Source organism: Pantherophis guttatus, chromosome 14, assembly GCF_059756535.1.
Source record: "Pantherophis guttatus breed Tessera chromosome 14, ASM5975653v1, whole genome shotgun sequence".
NCBI classification, from domain to species: domain Eukaryota; kingdom Metazoa; phylum Chordata; class Lepidosauria; order Squamata; family Colubridae; genus Pantherophis; species Pantherophis guttatus.
The window spans coordinates 13,883,101-13,898,714 of NC_142076.1; the positions used below are offsets into that span (position 1 = coordinate 13,883,101).

A 15,614-nucleotide genomic window follows, 5' to 3' on the forward strand; every position below is an offset into this window, starting at 1 on the left:
TTCAATTCGGTCCCCTGCAATTCAATCTGAAACATTTTGCTGCCTGCGTTGAAAGCAAACTGGTCTTCCATCATTCCAGTTACAAAAACCAACATGGCCAGGAGCTGAATCATAATTCTGGACTGCTGAAATATCACTATTCTTCTCCTCACCTGAAGGTGGTTGACAAGTTGGCCAAAAGCTCACAGGTCGGAGTTGGCACCGCTCGGTGGCTTATCTTAAAAGCCATCAACAGCTGGTCCATAATTCATGTGAATGGCAGGAAGAAAAAGCTATCATCGAACCCATTACGGGTAGAAGCCACATTTCCACATTCATGCTAGCAGAAGGCAATTAACGGTTTTCATTTGGCTTCACTCTCGTTGGCAATGAAGACTCTGGTCTAATCAAAGCGGTCCTCTTCAGCCAAAGCTTTGCAGAGGAGCTGAGTTTTGTTAGGCAAGCTTTGAAGTGTTGTGATTTACTATCAAGACCTGGTTGGAGAAACCTCAAAGCCAGGAAGCTAGCTCAGAACGCAGAGGTGAGATTCAGCTGGTTCCGACCGGTTCGGGCAAATTGGATGCTAATTTTTTCATCTGATTCGCCAAACCGGTAGTTGCAAGGACTGGCTGGCCCCGCCCACCCCACCCCATCCCACTCCGCCCTGCCCTTCCCACCCCACCCTACCCAGGTGTTTCCACACGGCCCGTTTTGGATGCCAGGTAAGTGCAGGGCCCAATCAGAGGCTCTGGGAGGGTAAAAAACGCCCTCCCAGAAGTTCCAGAAGTCCAGAAATGGGCCTGTTTCCAGCTCCGGAGCCCGGGGGAGGCCATTTTCACCCTCCTAGAGGCTTGAGGAAAGCCTCCGGAGCCTGGGGAGGGCAAAAACGCCCCCTCCCCCTGAGTGCATGGAGGCCACGCCCACCATGGCCACACCCAACCAGCAACCGGGCAGAGAACCAGTTGCTACAATTTCTGAATCCCACCCCTGCTCAGAAGGTACAAAGGAATGGCCTCCAGAAACACATGTTCCTGAATGCTAGCCGAGAGAAACGAGCAAGGAGGTTCTCTTGATGTCCTTCACACCTGACACCTGAGACAATCTGGAAGAGTGGAAAAAATGGATGGCCGTTTGCTAAATATTACAGAGCCAGAATAGTGTGACTTTCTTTTAATACCATATAATATTTCTGTTATTATTTTCAAGAGCAGGCTAGACAACCATGGAATGGTATAGGACAGGGGTGTCAAAAACTTGATTTCATTGAGGGCCGGATCAGCATTGTAGTTGTCCTTTGGGGGGCAGGAGGGGAAGAGAGGCGAGATCAGGGTGGCAGACTGGGGGCATGGCCATCTTGACGTCACTCACGTGGGTGATCACACCTGAAAGACCGGTAAGTGCGGCCGTCCTGGAAATGGTAAGGGGCTGGCCCGCATCTGTTCTGCCCCAGCGTCGGATTTCCAAGGATATTGACACACACCAATGGTCCTTATCAAATTTATTAAGTAGCAAGAATAAACAAGACCAGCAAAGGTTGGCAACCAGCCCAGAAAACAAGATACGATAAACCAAAATACTCTGATCATAAAATATGAGTTGTTTCCAGCAAGAAAGCACTAGCTGCCTGCGACTTAAATAAGCTAAGGGAGTGCCAATTATCCTCAAGCCCTACTCTCGAGTAGACCTCCTCCTCCTGAGTAGCCACTCCTGCCTTTTGGCAGCTCTGCGTGCTCGAGCATTGAGAAGAGGTTCCTCCACTTCACTCTCTCCACTTGAAGGAACCTCTGGAGGTTCTGAAGGCCCTGGCTGAGTCTCTGCCTCTGGCACCACATCCTCTTCAGCCTCCTCGCTGTCCGACGCGAGCGCTGGCTGCTGGAGCGACACCACACCAGCCTCCTCTCCGTCGGGATCAGCCACGATCCGCGCAGGCCGCTGGCGGGCCACAGCAGCATCACTTCAGCCCAGCCCATCCTGGCAGGTGCGCAGGAGGCGGGCGCATGCACTCACAGGCCTGGCCCACCCCATCCCCGTTTCTGCTTGTGCGCCCGCCTCCTGTGTGCACGTACGCCTGCCAGGATGGGATGGACCAGGCCAAAGCAACACGGACCGGCCCCTTACTATTTCCAGGATGGCCACGCGGGCCAGATCTGACCACATCGTGGGCTGCATCCAGCCTGCAGGCCTCGAGTTTGAAACCCCTAGTATAGGATCTCCTACCATGGGCAGGAGTTCCTCCCAACCCTATTATTCTATGTTCTGTGTTCTATCAGGGAAGAAGCGGAAACTTCTCTACTGCTTGAAGAGGTGATCAGGAGGGAGATCAGAGAATTTCTGCCCGAAGGAATTTACTGATAAATGCAGTTGCTAAAGCGCATGCATTCAGTGTACCAAGATTCTGCGACGTAGCCCTCCCTCCCTTTAAACCAATCGGGTTGATAAAGACTGTGCCCATCTAGTTTTCTAGGGACGCGATACAAATCTTTACACTGATAAAGCTGTCCTGAACATTGTTCCTGAGCAACGGGAGCATGGAATGGGACTGAAGCCTGCAAATGCGCATAAATGCGCAGTTTTTAAAGACGCTTGCTATCAACCCCGTAGCAAACAGAAATAAACAACCTCTGGCCCCTAAAACAAAAAAAAAATCAAGGACGGAGGGAAAGAATGTGTCGGTTTGCCTTCAGGCTTTTGAAAGCCCTTGGAAAGATCTTTGCTGAGATGTTGGGCCGGTTTGGATGCCAATTATTGATTGAGCACTGCCTGTAGTCCGCTGATCGCCTTTTCTAAGAAATGGAACATACCTGGTGAAGTTGCCATCCCAATTACTGTATTTTTGAAGTATAAGTCGCTCCGGACTACATCTTTTTTGGGGAGGAAAACAAGAAAACGAAGAATGCCTCTGCCTCCCAGCAATTTTGCCTCATTGCAGCAAACAGCAAACAGCCTGCTTTACTTTCATTTTCGTTTTCAGCACAACATTAGCACAAGAAAAAAAATACGCACTCCCAGCAATTTACCTCCTTGCAGCAAGCAGCGGAGGCCCACGCAGCAATAGGCAATGGCAATCCCTGCAGGCTGAAACAGCTGAGAGTCAGGAGGCCGATCCAAGGGACAATCAACTTGTGCTAATCAGGCTGTGCTGAAGCTGAAATCGGCTGTTTGCTGCAAGGAGATATATTGCTGGGAGGCAGAGGCCAAAGGGTGAGGGCCAGTGGGTGGGCGGGGCTACATTCGGTGTATAAGATGCACCCAAATTCCCCCCCCCTTGAAGGGATGTTTGGTTTTTTTTCCTGTTGCTTCCAGTCATTGCTAAAAAGCTCCTGTGTTTCCTTTTAAATTTGAGGGCACACAGAGTTTACTAGCTTGTCAACCAAGCATTCCAAGGCGCATTTGCAACTAACCTGGAGGTTATATTTATTACGGCTATCAAAAAAATAGCAGGACTGCTGCTGGATTAATTCACCTATAGCATCTTCTTATTGTATATAGCATAGGAGGGAAAGCAATGAGTGCACGCATTCTCTTCTATCGTTGCTCCCCTGGGCTTCTGGAGATATAACTTGCAAAGCAGCCGTATTAACCACGGAGAACGATACTCTCTATCATTCTAATGGCATTTCTGAAGCCATTTAAGTGAGTGGCTATCACTGCATATTCTGATGGAGGTGAAAAAGCCATTCCTTTTTTTCTTCCCCTTCTTCTTTCCAGCCTGAATATTATTCCAATAATTTCCGCTGAATTAAACTGGGGGAAAAGAAATACAGATGCTCAAATTTCCTTCTTAACGTCTTATCTTGGAGAACCGTGGAGCTGGCAGTGGAGTTGGACAGTGAGGAGGCTGGGGAGGAACATGGGCCAGTCCTGGAGTCTGGGGAAGGCTCGGACGAGGGCTACTGCTTCGGAGGCAGAGATGGGGCCAGGGCCATCTGGGAGCTATGCATGGACTCTGGAGCCTCCAGAGTCAGATATCAGAGAGGCAGAGAAACAGGAGGAGCATGTTCTAGTGCATGCATGCGCAGAGCTGCCAGAAGGCAAGAACAGTTAAAACTAAAGGGACAACTCAGGAGTAAGGCCTGGGATGATTGGCCTCTCTCATAAGGCTTAAAAGAGGAGCAAAGGCACGTGGTCCCTTTGCAGGAAAGCAATGTTGTTAATTCTGTTCCTAGTCGGCAACTCTGTTTGATTCTGGACTCCGTGTGGCTTTGCCAAGTAGGTCTTTGGCAGCGTGTCGAGGGAGATAAAGGTTGGTGATTATCCCGAAGGACTTCTCCCGAAGGACTTTTTGCAACTAATTGGGACTCAGCTGTGAATGAACGTAATTCACAGCTGTTGCAATAAAAGAGGCTTTTTGGACTACTCATGTGTTTTAATGACTCGGGAAGCCTAAGTCACAACACAATGACTTACAGCAGGGGTGTCAAACTCCAGGCCTACGGAGTGCTTAGATCTGGCCCACGGGGGCCAGCCTGGAAACAGCAAAGGACCTGGCCTGCAGTGCCTCCGCTAGCAAAAATGGAGCTGGGGGGGCGCACCGCCCCCTAGAGTTGGGAACGACTAGCATATATGTGCGAGGGGAACCTTTACCTTTACCTTTAGACCAACTTATTTTGCAGAGACAGAATCTTCCTGTGGAGTGAATGTACAGTGAATTGTAAGAAACAGAGTATACTTTGATATGGGGAAAGAGTCATACAGTTGGTCATGTGGAATGAAGCATTAACATCAAGAAAGGAAGCTTTGGAAGCGTTGTGGAAAAAAGAGATACAATCATACTTCTCAGCGGTAAATCAAGGGGTAACCCATGGTTTGGTACAGGATTGCCCCTTTTCCATCAAGAAAGAGACTCACTGCCCTATTGCCACAAAGAGAGAGAGAGAAAGAAAGAGAGAGAGAGAGAGAGAGAGAGAGAGGGAGAGGGAGAGGGAGAGAGGGAGGGAGGGAGGGAGAGAGAACACATTGTCCTTTGTCAGGCATGAAAGACCAGGTCCAGATGTGGAGATTCTACCGTATTTCCCTGAAAATAAGACCCTGTCTTATATTTTTTTTGAACCCTGAAATAAGTGCTTGGCCTTATTTTCGGGGAGGTCTTATTATTTTGGGGTGCGTGAAGGAAAGAAGAGGAAATGGTGGGGACCAGCTGCACGTGTTTAAATATTTTCAGGGAGGGGTTATTTTCAGGGGGGTTATTTTAGTGCATGCACTCAAAAGCCCGATTGGGCTTATTACCAGGGGATGTCTTATTTTAGGGGAAACAGGGTATTAAAACGATTTATTGCTATTCATGCCTGTGCCCAGGAATCTTCTCGACGAATGGTTAGCAAACTGCTTGAAATTAAATAAGGGGCAATGAAATTCGAGGGAAATTGGACTGTTCGCTTGTGGCTATGTAGCGATTCTAGGCTGATCTCTCTTTTGACTCCACCCTCATTTTCTGCCACTCTAGAAAGAGTGCAGAGAAGAGTAACAAAGAGGATTAGGGGACCGGAGGCTAAACCATATAAAGAACGGTTGCTGGAACCGGATCAGTGGTGGGTTGCCCCTGATTCAGACCGGTTCTATAGAACCAGTAGTAAAACTGGTGGGAGACTCCGCCCACTGACCCCAACATCATCAGGAAGCTTCTGCGCATGTGGCCCTGTTGTGAACCAGTAGTAAAGGTAAGTAGAACCCACTCCTGAACTGGATATGTCTAGTCTTATGAAAAGAAGGACTAGGGGAGACATGATAGCAGTGTTCCGATATCTCACGGGCTGCCACAAAGAAGAGGGGGTCAAACTATTCTCCAAAGCACCTGAGGGCAGGAGAAGAAGCAACAGGTGGAAACTAATCAAGGAGAAAAGCAACTTAGAACTAAGGAGAAATTTCCTGAGGGTTAGAACAATGAATCAGTGGAACAACTTGCCTCCAGAAGTTGTGAATGCTCCAACACTGGAAGTTTTTAAGAAGATGTTGCACAACCATTTGTCTGAAGTGGTGTAGGGTTTCCTGCCTAAGCGGGGGGTTGGACTAGAAGACCTCCAAGGTCCCTTCCAACTCTGTTAATCTATTCCATGCTTTCTCCTACACCTTTCTGGTAATCAAGAAATTCACTGTCCCATTTCATCCCCCCAAAAAGAATCCTTCCAGCACCAGAAAAGCATTGTGTACTTTCTCCGGGAATGCAGACAAACAGCAAACACCCACAATTGATCCATTGCTGAATATATGAACGGGCAGCCCAGAGGGAGAGGGGAAAAAAAAATTAGAAACATCCGATTTTATATTCACAGCTTTTGATTGCATTTTTACCATATGCAATGCCTGTTCATTCACATTATCTCCAGAAAGAAAAGCAGGGGGTAAATTTCATCGGTGACAGGGCTGCCAAGCGTATTTGGAAGGTTGTCAACTCTCTGGAACGCACTGGACACTTTGCGGTTAACAAGGTCATTGATCAGTTCATTCCCCATTCTCTGAGATGTCGAAAAGCTCACTTTTTAGAAGCGGGCTTTCCTTCTTGCTCACTTGCCTGCATCTCAGACAGAAAACCTCCCTAAAGGTAAAGGTAAAGGTTCCCTTCGCACATATGTGCTAGTCGTTCCCGACTCTAGGGGGCGGCGCTCATCTCCGTTTCAAAGCCGAAGAGCCAGCGCTGTCTGAAGACGTCTCCGTGGTCACATGGCTGGCATGACTCAATGCCAAAGGCGCACGGATTGCTGTTACCTTCCCACCAAAGATAGTCCCTATTTTTCTACTTGCAGTTTTTACGGGCTTTCGAACTGCTAGGTTGGCAGAAGCTGGGACAAGGAACGGGAGCTCACCCCCATTACGCCGCACTAGGGATTCGAACCGCTGAACTGCTGACCTTTCGATCGACAAGCTCAGCGTCTTAGCCGCTGAGCTACCGCGTCCCTGTTAAAACCTCCCTAGTAAGATATTTAAATTCTCTGTTGGCTTTGTCCTCAATTGTGCTATAAGCAAACGGCGATAGAGATCTTGATAGAGAAGCTATCGTGCCTCCCTTAATATGGTCGAAATATCCAAAGCTTCAAGATCATGAGTGCTTCCCTAATCTCTAAACGTAAGAACTACAGTGTGTGAGATGGGAACAGTGATGTATAAGCATGCACATGTCTTCATCTAGATATTAGCAATGGGCAAACAATTGTCTTTGTTTTTAGTCCTTCTTCAAATTTAGTTGCTGCCCGTCGCACGATTCAAGGCAACGGTTGGGCATATTCTTCATTCTTGTCAGCAAGAAAGATTTTAATCTAGACAAGCTGGGTTTGTTTCTAGTTAAAGAGGAATCAAGCGAAGCTTTTGAAAAGTCGGGAAACCAGAGATTGATCGCTCTTCTTTCCATGTTGTGGCTGTTGTTAAAAAACAGGTGAGCCTCGTGCTTTCTTGCATAATATCACATCCGTCCCTGGATTTGGTAGAAAATTTACCTGTTTCCCCAGCTAGGTGCTCAGCAGCTTCCTGCTTTTTTTTTTTTTTTTTTTAATTTGATTTATATGCTGCCCTTCTCCGGAGACTCAGGGCGGCTTACAATGCGTTAAGCAATAGCCTTCATACTTTTGTATATTTATACAAAGTCAGCTTATTGCCCCCACAAACTGGGTCCTCATTTAACCTACGTTAGAAAGGATGGAAGGCTGAGTCAACCTTGAGCCTGGTAAGATTCGAACCTGCAGAAATTGCAGGCAGCTGTGTTAATAACAGGGTGCATTAAACCACTGTACTACCAAGGCTCTTCCTGCTTGATTGATACGCGTCCTTTATCAAATCAAATGAAATGCCTTAATTATGGTCTTTGACCAGCTCTTATAATAAAAGAGTACAGTTTTGAAAAAAAGAGAAATAGTTTAACACAACAGTTTGATACCTTTACCATTAGGATTAGACAGGGGTGGGATTCAGCCGGTTCGGACCGATTCAGGAGAACCGGATGCTAATTTTACATCTGGTTCGACGAAATAGTAATTGCAAGGACTAGCTGGCCCCGCCCACCCTACCCCTCCCTCCCAGGAGTCTCCACGCGACCTGTTTTGGATGCCAGGTAGCTGCATTGCCCGTGCAGAGGCTCTGGGAGGGCAAAAAACAGGCCTCCCGGAAGTTCCGGAAGTCCAGAAACAGGGCTGTTCCTGGCCTCCGGAGGGCCTTCAGAGCCCGGAGGAAACTTGTTTTCGCCCTCCCGGAGGCTCGAGAACAGCCTCCTGAGCTTGGGGAGGGCAAAAATGCCCCTCACACACCATGGTGCAGGAGGCCAAGTAGGCCACGCCCACCCAGCAATTGGGTAGAGAACCAGTTGCCAAAATTTTTGAATCCCACCCCTGGGTTTAGAATAGAAGATCAGGGAGTAGAAAAAGTGAAGACATCTCTTCGCTTTTCACTAATCAAGGAGAGATCCAACCTAAAATTGACTGTTAGAACAATTAATCTGTGGAGTGATTTGCCTCCAGAAGTTATGGGTTACTCCAACACTGGAGGTTTTCAAAAAAAGAAATTGGACAACCATTTGTCTGAAATGGTATAAGATTTCCTGCTCGAGCAAGGGGTTGGAGTAGAAGTCCCTCCGAGACTTCTTCCAATTCTGTTATTTTGTCCTAATGGGGGACGGGAAACCAACAGAGCAATAAAGCAATATATCAAATGAAAAGTTTTGCTTAGTTGGTGAAGGTAACCCAGAGCTCGCCTAATGTCAGACCTGCCTCAATCGGATCCCTTCAGAAGGAAAGACCCTCGACTCCATTTGGGTTGAAGCGAAAGGTTCTTTTATTAGAAGATGTGGCTGCGGTAAAATCAGGCTAGCTCTGGGTTTCTCATGCTCAAAAGATACAGAAAGATTTCCCCTCATCCCAGCCTTCCCCCTGTGATGAGTCCGCCTCTCAGCCAATCGGAACTCACCAGATGTTTTCGGGTGATCCACATACTTTCTTTGGGTGACTGGCCTTGGAAGCTGGTACAAACCGGTTCTGAGCTCTGGTCTTTTATCACCTGTCGTTCCCCCCTCCCTATTTCCCTATTTCATCAGGTATACACACAGCTTTATTGCATAGATCTATCTATCTATGATTCGACTGCTTATTTGTACCCTATGACTATCATGAAGTGTTGTACCTTATGATTCTTGACAAATGTATCTTGTCTTTTTATGTACACTGAAAGCATATGCACCAAAGACAAATTCCTTGTGTGTCCAATCACACTTGGCCAATAAAGAATTCTATTCTATTCTATTCTATTCTATTCTATTCTATTCTATTCTATTCTATTCTATTCTATTCTATTCTATGATTCTTGACAAATGTATCTTGTCTTTTTATGTACACTGAGAGCATATGCACCAAAGACAAATTCCTTGTGTGTCCAATCACACTTGGCCAATAAAGAGTTCTGTTCTGTTCTGTTCTGTTCTGTTCTGTCCTGTCCTGTCCTGTCCTGTTCTCCTGCCCCTTCTTTGATGGCAGGATGTCTGTGAGGCGCCAAGATGAACCTGGCAAAAGTGACATTATTTGGCTACTTTCCGGATCATTTTATTTCACTTTCGGAGTTTTGCTCTCTCCTTCCTTCTTTCTCCGAGGCTGGGCTCTCATCCTGCATTCACCCAAAGACAACTTCCATCATCCCTAGCAACCAAAGCCAATAACCGACCCAGACGCAAAAAAAAAAAAGAAAAGAAAAAAAATCTACATGCAACTTGACAAAGGAGCAGCTAAGAATATTTTCAATTGAAAACCATTCAATTCCTCTGGGTATTTTTTGCTTGCCTGCGATAATATGCTTTCATATTAAAAGATTTCTTACTTTTTTACTGGCGACAGCTCAGACCATAGGGTTCCTTAACTTTTGGAAGAGGAAATTAATATTTGCATGGGTTTTTTTGTTTTTTGCACCGTTACCGCTTTGTTTGTGGTTTGTTGATTTTAAAAAAAGCTTACACACAAGCAGACATGCTAATTCCCTCTCTTGATTTGCATTAATTTTTTTTGTCAGCTTTGTTTTGCAACCTGACATGTTAAATGCAGCTAACTGGATTGCTGCCCTTTTAAATTTCTGGCATTTAGTTCTGGGTTTTTTTTGTTTTTTTTTTGTTTGAGCCCTTTCTATTACAAACAGCTTACAGGAATGGAAACAAATGGTTGCTTGCTTCAGATTCATTATTCACCGTTTTTCATAGTAGAAAACCGGAGAAAAATCCCTTAGCCTTCAGCTCGGTTGTGCAGTCTTCTAACATACCCAGTTCATTCCCCCAAATCAGTTGCATTTATTGTCCCATATGACAATGTCAATTATGTATTATTATACAATAATGAAATATAAACATCAGCGGTCTATCATTTCACTGGATGTGCCATTATGAAATGCTAAGCTCTGGAAGCCGCTTAAGAGGAGAAGTGGGAAGAATAATAGAATAACAGAGTTGGAAGGGACCTTGGAGGTCTTCTAGTCCCACCCTAGGAGCCTGAGTGGCGTAGGAGGCTAATGCCTCCTACTAAGGCAGCATTTAACATCCAGCTGCCTGCAACTACTGCGAGTTCAATTCTCACCAGGCTCAAGGTCGACTCAGCCTTCCATCCTTTCTAAGGTGGGTAAAATGAGGACTCGGTTTGTGGGGGCAATAAGCTGACTTTGTATAAAATATACAAAAGTATGAAGGCTATTGCTTAACGCATTGTAAGCCGCCTTGAGTCTCCGGAGAAGGACGGCATATAAAAATAAATAAATAAAAATTAAATAAATAACACCCCCCCCCCCTTGCTCAGGCAGGAAACCCTATACCAGTGAGGGCTAACCTTTTTGCCATCGTGTGCCATTGCGTGCCGGGCGGGGGGCGGAGATTTGCACACCCATAATTCTATGTGCCCCAACCTGTGCATGCGCACGTGACCCCCCTTCCCCCCCCTTCCTGGCATGAGATGGCCCGGTAGGCCCGTTTTCTCTCTCACCTGGCTCCAGATCCTCTATGCGCCTGGGGAGGGTGAAAACAGCCTTCCCCACCCCATCGGAGGGTCTCCAGAGGCAGGAGGGCTGTTTTTGCTCTCCCCAGATGCATAGAGAAGATCTGGAGCCAGGTGAGAAAGAAAAACGGGCCTTCCCCCCACCCGGCCCTCCGGAGGCAGAAAACATCCTGTTGCCCTACTTCTGGTGGGCCCAGAAGGCCCAAAAATCAGTTGGCTGGCGCTGAGCTGGCGTGCCCACTGATATGGCTATGCGTGCCATCATGGCCCTATACCATTTCAGACAAATGGTTGTCCAATCTCTTCTTAAAAACCTCAGTGTTGGAGCATCCACAACCTCTGGAGGCATATTTAATATTCAATATACAGTAGCACCTTGGTACTTCACTGCTTTGAAACGAATTTGGTAGTCGACACATTTTGACGTGAAATTTTTGTCCCAAGTACTCATTGCTTGTTGGCAGGGGTGGGACTGAAAAATTTTAGCAACCGGTTCTCTGCCCCGGTTGCTGGGTGAGCGTGACCATGGGGGCATGGCCTAGCCGGCTTCCTGCACCACAGCGGGGGGACTGTTTTTGCCCTCCCGGGGCTCCGGAGGCTTTCCTTGAGCCTCTGAGAGAGTGAAAACGGCCTCCCCCGGGCTCCGGAGGCCGGAAACAGGCCCATTTCCAGACTTCCAGTACTTCCGGTAGGCCTGTTTTTCACCCTCCCAGAGCCTCCATGTGGGCCCTGCACTTACCTGGCATCCGAAACGGGCCTGCGTGGAGACTCCTGGGATGGGCAGAGCGGGGTGGGCAGGGTCAGCCACTCCTTGCAACTACCGGTTCGGTGAACCAGATTAAAATTAACATCCTGTTTGCCTGAACCGGCTAAATCCCACCCCTGCTTGTTGGGTATTTAGTGCACAAGTTAGAACTTGTCAGTGCCTTGTGACTCACTACCTTATTCCTTAGGGGAAAAAAAATTGTTTGGTACTCATCATTTTTGGTACTCATCACACCTCCTTGAACCGATGAAATGAATCTGCTTTCCCAACTGACTTTGCTCTGTCGGAAGGTCACAAAAGGTGATTTACATGACCTCAGGACACTGCAACTGTCATAAATAGGGACCATCTGAATTTCGATCACATGATCAAATCACATGGGAATACTGCAGTGATCGTGTGAAAAATGGTCGTAAATCACTTTTTTCAGTGCTATTGTAACTTTGAATGGTCACTAAAGGAACTGTTGTAAGTCGAGAACTATCTGTAACACTCTTCCTACCCTTCGAGGTACCTTCGAGACCGACTTCTGCCACCAATAGCCTCCCACCGGCCAGTTCGCTCCCACAGAGAGGGTCTCCTCAGGTGCCATCAGCCAAGTTATGTCAGCTGGCGACACCCAGGGGGAGGGCCTTCTCTGTGGGAGCTCCTGCCCTCTGGAACGATTTGCCCCCGGAAGCGCGTAAGATCTCCGACCTCCGGGTATTTTGCTGTGCACTCAAGACCCTGTTGTTCCGCCAAGCCGGGCTATCAACATAATAATTTTAAATTGGGTGTTTTAAATTTCTGGGGTTTTAAATTGAGCCGAATTATTTAATAATTTTAAATTACTTTAATTGATGTTTGTTTTGTGCTTTTAATAGGCTGTACACCGCCCTGAGTCCTTTGGGAGAAGGGCGGTATAGAAATAAAATTATTCTTATTCTTATTATTCTTATTCCCAAACTTGAAGGATTATAGCAAAAAAAAATCTGGAAACTGCAGAATCAAATTTAAAAACAAAAAATTGAGCTCTTGTTCTCCACATATTTCCCAAGGTAAAAGAGGAAAAAAATCAATTGGTTTTGATAACTGTAAAAATTAAACTCTTAAAAAGTTAATATAATCCAAGATACTTAATCAGGCGGGTAATGTGATTAAAAAAAAAATCTTTTAAATATACAAAATGTCATTTATTTCATCCATTGCAAACTAGCATTTTTAGCCAGGTTATAACAAAATTGCCACACAGCATTTATTATATTTCCAAAAGAAATATTAATACAAGGGAAGTGGTTTTTTTTTTTTTAAAGAAAATTATATATACAGAAGTTTAAGAATTATGTAACAGATCATGGGTTAAAATAATACTTATATTAATAGAAGCAGTTTTGGCTACATTATATACATATATCAGAATTAATACCATTTTTTTCTTTATGCTCAAATCTGAACAGATCAAAAACACCCAGATACTTCTCATCCTTTGCCTAGTCCCAGGTATAAAAGTATTACTCCAGGATATGGCATATTACAAAAGAGGATGGAAGTTGCAAAGAAGGAATGTTCTATTTTCCATCATTTCATTAGATTTAAGAGCCAGCTTAAGCCATTTTAGAGACACTTTATGCAAATAATGTAAGGCTGTTTTTTTTTTCTCCTTCTGAAGATGCCTGGAGGAAGATTCAGTCAATATTAAGGGAAGGGAAGGAGAAGGGAGAAGGAAGGGAAGGGAAGGGAAGGAAAGAATGAGGAAGGGAAGGGAAAGGAAAGAAAGAAAAGGAATGGGAAGGGAGGAGAAGGGATGAGGAAGGGAAGGGGAAGGAAGGAAAGGGGAAGGAAGGGAAAGGAAGGGAATAAAAGGAAGGGAAAGGGAAAGGGAGGGAAGGGATGAGGAAGGGAAGTGGAAGGGAAGGGAAATGAAGGGAAGGGAAAGGAAAGAATGAGGAAGGGAAGGGAAGGGAAAGGAAGAAAAGGAAGGGGAGGGGAGGAGAAGGGATGAGGAAGGGAAGGGGAAGGAAGGGGAAGGAAGGGGAAGGAAGGGAAGGGATGAGGACGGGAAGGGAAAGGAAGAAAAGGAAGGGAAGGGAAAGGAAAGGAAAGAATGAGGAAGGGAAGGGAAAGGAAAGGAAGAAAAGGAATGGGAGGGGAGGAGAAGGGATGAGGTAGGGAAGGGGAAGGAAGGGATGAGGAAGGGAAGGGAATAAAGGGAAGGAAGGGATGAGGAAGGGAAGGGAAGGGAAGGGAGAAGGTAATCCCAGGAGAAAAAGAAACCAATATACTTCTCAGAACTTTTCCCCATGTAAGGATGGATTAAGTATAAAAACATCAAATACATTTTTAAAAACTTGAACATATGGATCGGTTTTAACATGCAGCAGAGTTATCCATGATGATGCTATTGGCCTAGCAGAAACAGAGACACAAAGATTGAGCAAATAGGAGGGGACCGGGGGTAGGGTGGAGACGGACGGGACGGACACATCCAGATTCAACACTCTGCTGAGATGCAGAAAACTACAAACCCACCCAGAAGCAAGAGAGTGGAAATCTCCACATAAAACTAAATCGCTACGGGTCAAGGCAAACTTCCAGAAACCAGCAAAACCAGCTTACTCCCGAGGAGTTCTACTTTGAGGCGGGAGCCCACCTGGCCTGCTAGGACAAGAGCTGTTCAGTTAACACGGTGTTTCTCAACCTTGGAAGCTTGAAGATGGGTGGACTTCAACTCCCAGAATCCCCCAGCCAGCGCTGCTGGCTGGGGGATTCTGGGAGTTGAAGTCCACCCATCTTCAAGCTACCAAGGTTGAGAAACACTGAGCTAACATCAGCTCCTGGGCTTCATCATCAAGCTTGGAGCAACGCGTTGCACATCCTCCTCCTCCCAAAGGAGCTGAGGACTGGACCCCCGTTGGGAGACAGACAGCCTGCACGAAATTTAAGAGCAGAAATTGCTTATTTTAAGTTAATTGTTGGGACCTGTCAATATTCCTGACAAGACAGACGAAACGCAGGGAGGATACAAAAAGAACCAGCTGGTTTGGCCAACGACTGTGCCAAACTAAACCCCCAGTTCCATCTTTCAGATTCGATGGCCCCGTGGACCTCGACGTCTATAGACTTCCTCAACCGGCCATGCTTGTTGGGGAATTCTGGGAGTTGAAGTCCACAAGTCTTAAAGTTGCCAAGTTTGGAGGACCTCCCCCCCCCCATCTAGAACAACATCACGGAATCTGTTTTTCTCCGCCGCACTGCTTTAAATGTTCAGACCCACAGGTCTACTTCCTTTCATGACATTGAATTCATAACAATTCAAGGAACGGATCGTTCTTAATTTTATTAATCTCTTTTTTTTGGGGGGGGGGAAAGATTATGCCTCAGTTTTCCCCGTAAGCTTCCAATATGGAAGGGGTCTCTTTCCCTCAGAGATGCCGAGGAAACAAAATCAAGCGAGCCGCAGAACTGAGGAAAACGTTCCCGATGAAGAACGAGAGACCATTATTTCGCCCTCTCCACCAGGAACCAAGCTACAAATGGGGAACCTCAAATTCCTAGCCAATCAACCACGTCTACTATATCAGAAGGCATTCAGCTAGCAGGGGTCTCCAAGTTTCCAACCTTGGCCACTTTTAAGACCTGTGGACTTCAACTCCCAGAATTCCTCAGCTGGCTGAGGGATTCTGGGAGTTGAAGTCCACAGATCTTAAACTGGCCAAGGTTGGAGACCCCTGAGCTAGGGGAAGATCAAGTGAAAAGACTAAGCAAGAAATGGGATGGCTCCAGGGGTGAAATGCTCCCGGTTCGGCCCGGTTTGGCCGATCCGGTAGCGATCGTGGGGGGTGGTTCGGAGAACCGGTAGCGACGGCAGTGCGAGGCTCTGCCCATCTGCCCGGTTGCTGGTTTTAACCAGGAAGTAGTGTGTTTTTTACCCTCTGCGCATGTGCAGAAGA

At 46.5% G+C, this 15,614-nt stretch overlaps 1 protein-coding gene across 1 annotated transcript in view; it reads right to left on the minus strand.

The window, feature by feature from the left end:
- SNX29 (sorting nexin 29) overlaps positions 1–15,614 on the minus strand; it is a 181,904-nt gene that overhangs the window by 1,819 nt on the left and 164,471 nt on the right. The gene's annotated exons all lie outside the window — the stretch shown is intronic.